Source organism: Drosophila navojoa, chromosome X (genome assembly GCF_054131105.1).
Source record: "Drosophila navojoa isolate 15081-1374.11 chromosome X, UAZ_NAV_1.0, whole genome shotgun sequence".
NCBI classification, from domain to species: Eukaryota; Metazoa; Arthropoda; class Insecta; order Diptera; family Drosophilidae; genus Drosophila; species Drosophila navojoa.
Window position 1 is genome coordinate 4,367,909 of NC_142895.1, and position 13,061 is coordinate 4,380,969.

Below are 13,061 nucleotides of genomic sequence, written 5' to 3' on the forward strand. Positions count from 1 at the left end.
TTCAGTTTACTGTAAAGCTTTATAAACTACATTTGGTCTCTTTTATGCGTTCTTTTATGGAAATATGAATATTATTGAACTATTCAATTCATGTGAATTTTCTAATGGCACTCAATTCGTAGTCATATAAGCTCGATTTAACAATTCAATTTTTCAACTAGCATTTGCTGAGCTGTTAATTTTTCTGTTAACTCCTGTCAACTCCTGTTGACTTCTATCGATAAGCTATTATCGTTGTGGGGACATCTCTGAACATTCCTATCGTCATTGCGACCCTGTTCCCTGCGATTCGACTAGGTAGCCAACACAAGCCAGAAGCATTCAGTTTCCTTCGGGCTCTCGTTGAGCTCAGACGTCTATTTTTTTTAAAAAAGTGATATTAAGTTCTATTTTTTTTTTTTGTGAAAAATTTATTTGACTGTGTTAAAATTTCTAAATATTTTTTTTGACAGTTTTAATAAACAATTTTTTTTTTTTTTGTGAATAATTCCTTTGAGTGTGTTCAAGTTTCTAATTTTTTTTTTTTTTTTGTATTCAGTTTGGAATATTTTTTTTTTTTTTTTCGTGAGCTTCAGCGTGTTTAGCTGGATTTTCCTGAGTATAAAGTATACTCAGCGGTTCGAAGGCGTAGATTTGCAACGAATGTTGCACTCTCCCTCTCTCTGAGTATGTCGTCCGAGTGCTGGGATGGCTGTCGCCCGAAAAAGCGAATTCTGGGATGGACCATTGCTTGTGGTGAGATCAGAAGTCAAGAGCCGAGTCAAGTAAGATTGAAGTCAAGAGATCAGAAGTATTCTATTTATGCATGATCAAGATTGGTTATGCTGAAGTTTCTTCAGTCAAGTAGATCGGTGAGTGGCGACTATAGGAAATCATGAAAGGTTCTCTATTGTTTGTGGTAAGTCTATGTGGCATTTATAGTGAACAGAGAGTATGTAATAAACTCTAATAATTGGAGATGTTTGGCGGAGGAGATATTTGAGATGTCGCCGGAAAAGCGATGTCTTCTATTCCTATTAGTTTGGGACTGCTTGGAGTATTTTTTTGGTTTGATGTAATGTTTGTTTTTGAAGCCGAACTGGCGATTTTTATCATTCCACGTCTCGTAAACGACAGAGTATTTGGTGGTATGATTCGTCAGTGATGATGTTGTCGCCCGATAAAGCGATGTCTTCTATTCCTATCCCTATTTCTATGCCTATTAGCTTTTCCTGTGTTTGATTGTGTTCAGTTTTTTATTGGTGATTTCGCAGTTTCCTGTTCTATGTTGCTGCTGTACAATATGAGTAAATGATGTTGGTTTTGGAGTTTTTAAATGATCATGCTATAACTTATCACCAGTTAGGATTCGTTGAAACGGCGGCGAGTGGGGCTTCCTACTCTATATACATATGTAAGTTAAGCGCTCCCACACTAGAGTACTAGAGATTGGGGACGCTGTGTTAGGTTCTTGTGAATATATAACAACTTTGTGTTCAATGAAATAATATATTTTATATAATTTAGAACAATAGGTCTAAACTCTCTCTAGTCCGAATATAAACTTAACTAAATCTGTTCTACTCGTTAGGTTCTCCCCTTGAATGTCTGACTGGACTCTCCAGCCTCCTTAGATTGTCGAATGTCTTAACTTGTATATAACTAGCTGACGATTGGAATACTTGCCGTCGTTACGGGTCCGGTAATGGCAATGTCAGTTTACTACTTAGGCAGCTCAAACCGGGTGTTTCACCAGCAAACTTCAATGCGACACAATGCTGGCAAACAACGTCCATTGGACTAATGCAAGGTAAACGCTGCAAGGTGTTGTCAATGATGCAATCATATCGAAACGCTTCTCGATTCAAATAAATGCTGGAACTATTCCTTATTGCCGTTTCGCGGGTTGCCTCTCTTTGAGAAGCACGAATTAAGGCCCTTCTTTGCTGCTAACATTACGGCTCTGCTGCTAACCCTGGGTCTCGCACAAAACCACATAAAACAATCGAGACAACCTATGAAAAGACATTTACACTTTTGTTAACTCTAATAATTAGAAATGTTTGGCGGAGGAGATTTTCATGATGTCGCCGGAAAAGCGATGTCTTCTATTCCTATTCCTATTAGTTTGGGGCTGCTTGGAGTAGTATTTTTTTGGTTTGATGTAATGAATGTTTTTTGTTTCGATGCCGATTAGTTTGGGACTGCTTGGATTATTTTTTTTGGTTTGTTGTAATGTTTGTTTTTGAAACCGAACTGGCGATTTTTATCATTCCACGTCTCGTAAACGACAGAGTATTTGGTGGTATGTCGCTCGATAAAGCGATGTTTCTAATCCTATACCTATTTCTATGCCTATTAGCTTTTCCTGTGTTTGTGTTCAGTTTTGTATTGGTGATTTCGCAGTTTCCTGTTCTATGTTGCTGCTGTACAATATGAGTAAATGATGTTGGTTTTGGAGTTTTTAAATGATCATGCTATAACTTATCACCAGTTAGGATTCGTTGAAACGGCGGCGAGTGGGGCTTCCTACTCTATATACATATGCAAATTAAGCGCTCCCACACTAGAGTACTAGTGATTGGGGACGCTGTGTTAGGTTCTTGTGAATATATAACAACTTTGTGTTCAATGCAATAATATATTTTATATAATTTGGAACAATAGGTCTAAACTCTCTCTAGTCCGAATATAAACTTAACTAAATCTTTTCTACTCGTTAGGTTCTCCCCTTGAATGTCTGACTGGACTCTCCAGCCTACTTAGATTGTCGAAAGTCTTAACTTGGCTTTGTTTGTTTTTTGTATTATCATAGAATTTAAAATTTTCAACGTAAATTACCTTAAATGTCGGATCATATCCGTGTTCTTCAATAATTTCCAGCAGGGAATTTATTTCGGTTGGTTACGGGTCCGGTAATGGCAATGTCAGTTTACTACTTAGGCAGCTCAAACCGGGTGTTTCACCAGCAAACTTCAATGCGACACAATGCTGGCAAACAACGTCCATTGGACTGATGCAAGGTAAACGCTGCAAGGTGTAGTCAATGATGCAATCATATCGAAACGCTTCTCGATTCAAATAAATGCTGGACCTATTCCTTATTGCCGTTTCGCGGGTTGCCTCTCTTTGAGAAGCACGAATTAAGGCCCTTCTTTGCTGCTAACATTACGGGTCTGCTGCTAACCCTGGGTCTCGCACAAAACCACATAAAACAATCGAGACAACCTATGAAAAGACATTTACACTTTTGTTAACTCTAATAATTAGAAATGTTTGGCGGAGGAGATTTTCATGATGTCGCCGGAAAAGCGATATCTTCTATTCCTATTCCTATTAGTTTGGGCTGCTTGGAGTATTTTTTTTGGTTTGATGTAATGAATGTTTTTTGTTTCGATGCCGATTAGTTTGGGACTGCTTGAAGTATTTTTTCTGGTTTGATGTAATGTTTGTTTTTGAAGCCGAACTGGCGATTTTTTATTTTCCATTTTACATGAACTGCTACAAATTTGGTATCGGTTGTAAAATACGATGAAATAGCGAAGGGCGGTGCTGTCTATTCTTATAGATAAATCTCCGGTCACATACATTGTATACCAATTTTATTGGCGAAGTGGACTTGTCTTCGTATCGTATTGAAAGAGTCGTATCAGGGCGCATTCCGATCAATAGTGACAACGGAATCAGTCGCCGTTTAGGTCAGTATCAGTGAAGGTCTCTGATTGTGATATAGGCAATGTGGAGACCCCTGAAGTTGGCCTTTTCCGTTGTGTGCTCTTGACCCGTGGAAAATTATTACTGGAAAGTTTTCTAAAAATAAGTATGAGGGACTAAGTATACGCCGCTTTTATGTGGTATGGCGACTTAGACAGAGAATTATATCTTTGTCTGACTCTCTTAGTGATGAATGGAGCAGTACGCGAAATAAACGTATTTCTTATTTACATAATTCATTGCTCATTATTCATTGGTGCCAATGTCAGATTTAGTCTCTTACGTACGTATTCTATATTGACGAAGGCCACCCAATGGGCTGTATTCAAAACAGTTAAGGTGACAATGATAACGCATTGATCAATGGGTGTATCAAGGCGCATTAGTCGAGCAAAGCTCCCGGCCCAGATGTCAGTGTGAATAGAGATAACGCTATTTCGTGTCTCTGTAAGCCCCAACTGAATTTAATTAATTACGAGCATTCGTTTTCCTTAAACCTGAAACGAATTGTCATTGTTCTTTGGATTTTACATTCAGTTCCGAGCCTGTTTAGTAGAGCTCAGTTAGAATTGTTATCTATTTTGATGTAAATTGGCTTCATTCTTCTAAAAATTCTATGAAATTGCGGTGATTGCGATTGTCTTTTAAAAATTCTGAGAAGGATTAGATATTATTTGGAGAGTGAAATTGTGACCGGAGAGAAGAGACCAAAAGTCTTCTATTTCTGCAAGTATGGTTCTGATGGAATTTCATCAATCAAGTCAAGGTGGACTGAGCTTAAGTTTATTGACAATAAAGAATTTTGCATTATTAGTGAAGGTAAGTGTATTTTAAACTTCAAAAACAGGTATTCAATATACCTAGCAGAGTGGACTCGGGTGATTAAAAGTATTTCTACAAGTATGATGGCGTTTCTACAATCAAGAATTCACTATGATGTCAAAATACTCGATATGTCAAGAAAATTGTGTTCCAGCAATATGATGGAGTTTCTTCAATCAAGTAGATCGGGAAGGTATTCAATATGATGAGCAGGCTGGACTCGGGAGATCAAAAGTATTTCCACAAGTATGGTGGTGTTTCTTCAATCAAGAATTGGCGGAGGTATTCAATATGATGAGCCTTCTGGACTCGGGAGATTAAAAGTATTTCTACAAGTATGATGGCGTTTCTTCAATCAAGAATTGGCGGAGGTATTCAATATGATGAGCAGACTGGACTCGGGTGATTAAAAGTATTTCTATAAGTATGGTGGCGTTTCTTCAATCAAGAATTCTATATGATGTCAAGATACTCGATATGTCAAGAAAATTGTGTTCCAGCAATATGATGGGGTTTCTTCAATCAAGTGGATCGGGGAGGTATTCAATATGATGAGAAGACTGGACTCGGGAGATTGAAAGTATTTCTACATGTATGGTGGTGTTTCTTCAATCAAGAATTCAATATGATGTCGAGATACTCGATATGTCAAGAAAATTGTGTTCCAGCAATATGATGGGGTTTTTTCAATCACGTGGATCGGGGAGGTATTCAATATGATGAGCAGACAGGACTCGGGAGATTAAAAGTATTTCTACAAGTATGGTGGAGTTTCTTCAATCAAGAATTGGCGGAGGTATTCAATATGCCTAGCAGACTGGACTCGGGAGATAAAAAGTATTTCCACATGTTTGGTGGCGTTTCTTCAATCAAGAATTGGCGGAGGTATTCAATATGCCTAGCAGAGTGGACTCGGAAGATCAAAAGTATTTCCACAAGTATGGTGGCGTTTCTTCAATCAAGAATTCAATATGATGTCGAAATACTCGATATGTCAAGAAAATTGTGTTCCAGCAATATGATGGGGTTTCTTCAATCAAGTGGATCGGGGAGGTATTCAATATGATGAGAAGACTGGACTCGGGAGATTAAAAGTATTTCTACAAGTATGGTGGAGTTTCTTCAATCAAGAATTGGCGGAGGTATTCAATATGATGAGCCTTCTGGACTCGGGAGATTAAAAGTATTTCTACAAGTATGATGGCGTTTCTTCAATCAAGAATTGGCGGAGGTATTCAATATGATGAGCAGACTGGACTCGGGTGATTAAAAGTATTTCTATAAGTATGGTGGCGTTTCTTCAATCAAGAATTCTATATGATGTCAAGATACTCGATATGTCAAGAAAATTGTGTTCCAGCAATATGATGGGGTTTCTTCAATCAAGTGGATCGGGGAGGTATTCAATATGATGAGCAGACTGGACCCGGGAGATCAAAAGTATTTCCACAAGTATGGTGGCGTTTCCTTAATCAAGAATTCTATATGATGTCGAGATACTCGATATGTCAAGAAAATTTGTGCTTTTGCACTATGATGGGGTCTCTTCAATCAAGTAGATCTCGGAGGTATTCAATGTAATGAGACTGGACTCGAGACACTGCAGGTAAGATGGAGTTTCTTCTACTACTAGATTCATTGAATAGAATTACAGTAGAGTCCAAAGATCAAAAGTATTATGTTTTTGCAGATATGATGGAGCTTCCATAATAAAGTAGACTGGCGGCATTTAATTCGATGTTACTGAACTTGAAGCAATAGTATTTTATTTTTGCAAGTATGAAATTTCATTGATTGGGTCGATCGCGGAGGCTGTCAATATGATTGGGCTGTACGCGAGAGATCTTCAATTTTCTTTTACCGTTATAACAGTAATGATGGTTTTATCTCTATCAAGTAAGTAGATGGGGCTTTTAAGCGATGTTTGCCACTCATAGGAACTCAATAAGACTTTCGAACTATCTAGACCAATGAGGAGTAACCTGGACTTATCGGGATTCATCTGTATATTTCTGGATTCAGTTGGACTTCTCTGGACTCATTGCGGCTCATCATCCGTGTCAGATTCATTTGAAAGCACTGGAATTTATACTTTGCACTCCTTTGTATGAATAAAGTTTTGCTGCTGAAATACTTAGCTTTGTATAGATTTTAGTTCGGAAGACACACGTACTTTTTAGGTGATTTGTTATAGCTTGATAGTGAACACTAGATCATGTTTGTTATCCTAAGTTCTGAGCTCGAAGGCGTTGTCGTGTTTTGGACTTGAGTGGATCTTATACTTTATTCATAAAGCCTGATTTGCGAGACGATTTTTCAGTTTCTGATGAAGATGCTCCATTAAAATGTATTTTTGATGTCATTGTCTTGAATCGATTTCTAAAAAGTTGAGCTCTGTATTTTTCGAAAATGTGAAATTGATTTAAAAAAAGTAAATGAATAAAATTTGCTTTCAAGGAAGAAATGTATGTTTTTTTTTTTCCTATAACATTTCAATAATTTTGTTTACGAAGATTGTCAAAGAATATTTGCAGCTTTTTCTACCCAATTCTCAGGACTGGAAATCAGGTAGAGGTGTTCATTTGACAGTCTATTTTGAGGTATGCCAAGCAATTAGGGTATTCTCTAGCCGATCATCTCCCACTGGGGCGATCCTTTTGCTATGCTTCTGTTTGTGTTTTCGTTATCTCTTCTTGTTTCTGTGCCTGCGATTAATCATTTGTCATTGCATTGCGGCAAAGTTGTGCTATAGTTCGTTGCCACGCCCCTTTAGCTCCTTATGCCGCGTGTCAGTCGGTCTGTCTGTCTGTCTCTCTGTCTGCTGCATTCCTGTCAACCATTTGCTGCGTGTGTGCGTGCGTGCATTGACGTCACAGGCAATACAACGCCAACCCCAATCCTGACCCCAACCCCCAATCCCAACCCCCCACCATCTAAGCAGCACGTCAGAGTGTGTGCATGTTGCACGCAAACACAAAATACTCAAACACTAACTCTTTGCCACATTGTCCCGTGCAACTGCCTCTAACTTCAGCACCCAGTTCCCGCCCGCCTCGCCCGGTCCCACTCAATGGAGCCGGCCTCATCTAGCAGCACTCTTAAGAGTTGAGCTCTACCAAGCAATAAGCAGGTCAGGCCGCAGTTCGCTGAGTGCGCTTGGGCGAGCGGTTCTTGCGGTGGCTTTGGCTCCACCGCCCAGGCCACGCCCCCAGCCCTCGGCTCAGGCGACTCGGTTCACTATGCACAACAAGTAGCGACAACAGCAACATCATTCGGGGTCGGCTTTTGTGGTAATGTTGCAAGTTGTTCTGCCAGTCTCTTTTCGCTTCGTTCCAAGTTTGAAACCTCAAAGGCCATGCCCCCCTCCCTCTTTGCGCCCACGTTCCGGCGTCCCGCCCCCATTCCATGTGCTGCACAATAATGTTCGTTATTTGCCAAATTGAAATTGATTTTTATGAGTGCAACCGCAAGGTAGGTGACTGTACTTTCTGCTGTCACAATCAGCTGTCTGTTTCATTCCGCCGTTTCGGCCACATTGGTTTTTCGTTGCTTCCAGTTAGCCGAATATGCGAAATGCCTGCCTGCTATGAAATAGGCCTGCCATGGCTAGGTGACTGTCCTTTGAGCTGTCTGTTTCATTCCACTGTTTCGTAATGGCGACATTTTTTATTTATTTATTTCATTTTTTTTTGCAATCAGGCATGCAAATATGAGCCAAGTAGGGGAAACAAAATATGTCATAAGGTGACTGTACTTTCTGCAGTCACAAATCATTGCACTGTTTCATTCCATTGTGCCAGAAGAACATCAAGCTCTCAGGCTAGTGTATCGTGTGCAGTTCGTTTCTGTTCCCTGTTCCGCTTGCCTATTTAATATTGCCTTCGAAGAAAATATGCAAATCTGCGCCAGGTAACTCGACTTTTGGCTATCTGTTTCATTCCGCTGTGCCGCACTTCCGCCTGACCAGCACATTTCCGTTTGTTTTTTTGTTCTGCTTACGCCACCAAAATCAATTTCAATTAACCAAATATGCAAATATGGTGCTGACAGAGCCTCAGCCATGGAGCTCTTTCAATATATATGTATGTACATGCATATATTGATGAAATCAAAAAATATTTACAGTTCCTCTGAGTGCGCTTCCTGACGGCGCGTCGCTTATTGATGTTTGAAGAACTTTGTCTTGTTGACTTTTGTCGCGCGCCGGTATAAACAAATTTACAAATTTACCAAATGTCAAGCACTCAATCAGACAGTCAGCCCGTCCGTCAATCTGTGGATGAAACAGCTTTAAAGTCCGGCTCAGTCGACGGCTGTTGGCAAAGTCACGTTCTGCATTTGGTTCGCCTTCGTTGTGTTGACGTTCATCTGAATGCCCTGTAAAATTGTTGCGTTGTTGAGCAAACAAAATTTCGAGCTGAAAGAGTTTTATGTTGAAGTTCTTGGGTTATTAAATAGAGCTCTTCAATTGCTCGAATATAGAATATTAATAATTTTGATATAATATGGAAAAGTTTGGCACATCATATCAAATATAGGGCTTATGAAATGGCAAAGGAACAGTTGGAAATGAAACATGAAAAGCGTCAATCAAATAGTCTTAGAGCGGACAGCCTTAAACCCAGCATACGTTAAGTTTAGGGTGACCATATAAAAGCAAGAACTGATTAAACTTTGCTGCGCCTTTTGTGGGACTTTTTTCATTATTTATCGATAAACTAAATAAGTACAAACTTATCGTTATCGAAAGTAGTTGCACTATCGTTTGTTATGCTAAGTCTTACATGAACCATTTGAACTATCAATATAATAATATAATTAGTAATATATCAATTGTGTGTTCCTTCTCTCTCGTCTGCCACTCTCTCGCTCTCTCTCCCACTCTATTGCTTCGCTTTTATCTTTGCACTGTTCGAGTTGCAATGGCTCGAACGGCATTTGTTGTTTTTGTTAACTTCGATTGACAAATACTTTGTTGCGGGTACTTAAAGGCGACAGGCTGCATACCACATACCACATGCCGCATGCCACACGACATTTCAATTACCGTTTTTTTCTTTCGAATGCCTCTGATTGTGAATGGTAAGCCTCAGACGGGAGACAACGGCAGCAATGCAACAAAAGGGTTAACAATGTAAAATTGCATTGGCGTGTGTGAGAGAGAAGGAAATACATAGAGTGAGAGAGAGTGAGAGGGAGAGAGAGAGGGAGTGAGTGTGTGTAAAGCATGGGTATCTGTTGTCTTATAATCAATAAGTCAGCATCAGCGGAGCAGAAGCGAGAGGGAGAGAGAAAGAGTTGTGGAATGAGAATGAAAAAATGCCCAAATATTGGACTCGCTTTGCATGGACTTTTGTTTGGTTAGCTTCTGTCCCTATCGCTCTGCTCTCTCTCTCTCCCGCTCTCTCCCTCTCAGTTGTCTGGACTGTAAGGCAGCTGGGTTCACCTACAATTTCAATTCATTTTCACCGATAAACCAGATCAGTGCAGTGCACAAAATAAGACAATGCCAAAGCGCCCTGCAATCGCTCTAGGAGCACCGCCCAATGGACAAATTCGTTCGCTAACCCAGCTAACCCCTCAATCCTGTTCCCGTTCCCGTTTCTGTTCCTCTCTTCAGTTGTGAAATCCAATGCACATTTAGCACGCCGCCTTTGCAGAGTTGTGAGACCCCATTTGATGGCTCCTTGAATATCCTTTTTAGGGACATTTCGTTCATTTGTTGCTGTTGCTGCCTGCATTCCCTTTGTGCTCAATTTAATTGGCCCTGTCCTTTTTGGCCATGGCTCAGAGGCTTCCATTGATTTCGTTTTCGTTTGAATTTTCCAAAATTCATCAATTGAAGCACACGAAGACACAAAATCTTAATTAAAACTTTGCCCAACTTTCAACTTTTGCCGTATAAATAGCATAAAGCAGCTAATAATAATAATAATGATAATAATAATAATAATGCAGACAAGTTTATTTCTATTTACCAACTGCTAATATTCGACTCTTTTAGATGGGCGACAGCAGCGTAAGTCATCCCGAATTTAAATATCTTGAAATAGATAAAGCTATAAATTAAGTATGAAGAAGTCAACAAAACAAAGCAAAGTAAATTCTTTGTTGACTTCTTTTGGTCAAATTTATACTGCATATATGTATATGTATATCTCGTAATCTATTTCAAAAGCTTAAATATTATGACATTGAAGCATCTGAGAATGAAACTGCTTAGTATTTATTTGGCCTTTGAAGCGGAGTGTAAACAGCATATCAAACATTTGTACTCGGCGTGTTGAGCAAGTAAATATGGCTTGTGTTTGGTAGTGCACGACTAGATGATACCTCAACCTAAACGATGAAAATTATGAAGATGAAGATGAAGATGAAGATAGTAGTGAGATGGTGGAAGATGGAAGATGGAGGATGGAAGAATTAAGATGGAAGATAGAAGATGGAAGATAGAAAATGGAAGATGGATGTTGGAAAATGGAAGATGGATGATTGAAGATTTAAGATTGAAGATGTAAGATGAGAGATGGAAGATGGAAATTAGAAGATGGAAGATGAAAGATGGATGTTGGAAGATGGATGATTGAAGACGATGGAAAATGAAAGATGGAAGTTGGAAGATGGAAGATGGATCATGGAAGATGTAAGATGGAAGATATAAGATGGAAGATGGATGATCGAATATGAAAGACGGAAGATGGAAGATGGAAAGTGGATGATTGAAGACGAAAGATGGAAGATGAAAGATAGAAGATGGAAAATGGAAGATGGATGATTGAAGATTTAAGATTGAATATGTAAGATGAGAGATGGAAGATGGAAATTAGAAGATGGAAGATGAAAGATGGATGTTGGAAGATGGATGATTGAAGACTTAAGATGGAAAATGAAAGATGGAAGTTGGAAGATGGAAGATGGATCATGGAAGATGTAAGATGGAAGATATAAGATGGAAGATGGATGATCGAATATGAAAGACGGAAGATGGAAGATGGAAAGTGGATGATTGAAGACGAAAGATGGATGATGAAAGATAGAAGATGGAAAATGGAAGATGGATGATTAGAGATTAAAGATTTTCATCTTTAATCGAAGGCGAAAGATGGAAGAAGAAGAAGAAGAAGAAGAAAGATGTAGGATTTAAGATTGAAGAAAGGAGATGGAAGAAGTAAGCCGGAAATGAAAGAAAGATGATGAAAGATGGAGGCTAGAAGATGAAAGATTAGAGATTGAAGATGAAGAGTTGAAGGATGGAAGATGGGAGATCGAATATTAAATTGAATTTTGTTGTGGAAAAATAAATAACTTTCATATATACTACTAACCCAGCTCTGGTTAATACCTTTATATAAATACATATATGTACATGGATATATATTTAAGCCTCAAAGTGCAATTGGATAGAATAAAAGACATATATAAAATAGCTTGGATATGTAATGCTGAGTTTGTTTTCTATTCGCTTAGAAAGTTTTATTTTTGGTTGAAAGTTCATTGCATTTGGTTACCCGCAGACACATACACACATACAAATACAAGCACACACACACACACACACGAATAGCTGTTGGTGGGTCACTAATCCATGCATTATTCAACTGGCAGACTCTACTGGCCTTCTGTTTAGTAGCCTCACTGAATCACTGGCAGCAACAATAAAAGCCAAAACGTGTGGCCCAGCACTTTCATTTCCATGTCTAAATGCTTTCGCTTTCAAATATACATATGTATGTATATATAGATGTGTGTGTGTGTGTGTGTGTGTGTGTGTCTCTTAAGAACCCTAGACCTCTACCGAGCACATGATATCCTTTGTATGCCGTCAAACACTCTAATGTAATGCATTTTTAAAATTTACATGTACTTCTGGCAACAGTCGGTGCTTAAATAGTTAGTTAGTGGTGCTCAGGTGCTGCCCAGGCGGTGCCCAGGCGGTGCCCACGTGCTGCCAACTTGTGGTTGTGCTGCCCAGTTGGGCGCTGCGTTTGCTGTCAGAGCCAGGCACAACAAATTGACTTTATCATTAAGAGCAGCATTGTTCCACAGTCGCATAATTGCAAATTGCGAAATCTTTAATGCAAAAATAACGAAGAGAACTATTTAAATATATTTCATAAATGTATGTGGTCATCTATCTATATTTGTTTAGAATCTATTTATCATGCTAAAAGAAGGGAATGACATATATGAAGAACTGTAGCTTGCTAATGTTCTCAATAGATTTCATGGAAATGGTAAAAGCTTTCGATTAATTGTATGAAAATTATTTGTATTTCTATGGCAAAGCTTAAGATCTTTAAAGTTATTATAAATATACATTGTTTACTCGCCTCGGTTATTGTTGATTGATTGAAATTCATATATGGTCGACCACATAGAGCAGGGCGCTCAGTTTTCCATTATCATATGACGATAAGAGCTCGAGACTCTCTGCCTTCGAGTCACACAAGTAGTTTATGCCTTAGCCTCAGACAATGTCATTAAGATAAGCATATGGGCACATAATATAGATATTACAGTCGGAATCGTATACCTATGGTGAAGCT

The 13,061-nt window shown here is 38.9% G+C and overlaps 1 protein-coding gene and 1 long non-coding RNA gene across 3 annotated transcripts in view; one reads left to right on the forward strand and one right to left on the reverse strand.

The window, feature by feature from the left end:
• fne (ELAV like RNA binding protein found in neurons) overlaps positions 1–13,061 on the reverse strand; it is a 158,150-nt gene that overhangs the window by 78,218 nt on the left and 66,871 nt on the right. The gene's annotated exons all lie outside the window — the stretch shown is intronic.
• Positions 1–13,061, forward strand: part of LOC115564849 (uncharacterized) — a 43,369-nt gene that overhangs the window by 16,741 nt on the left and 13,567 nt on the right. Inside the window, exon 3 of one of the 2 annotated variants that reach the window (XR_016197315.1) lies at positions 576–1,046. The exons of the other annotated variant lie outside the window; for it this stretch is intronic. This is a non-coding gene — a long non-coding RNA (uncharacterized LOC115564849). Of the gene's footprint in view, positions 1–575; positions 1,047–13,061 lie in introns of those variants that run through there. 2 annotated transcript variants of the gene reach the window in all.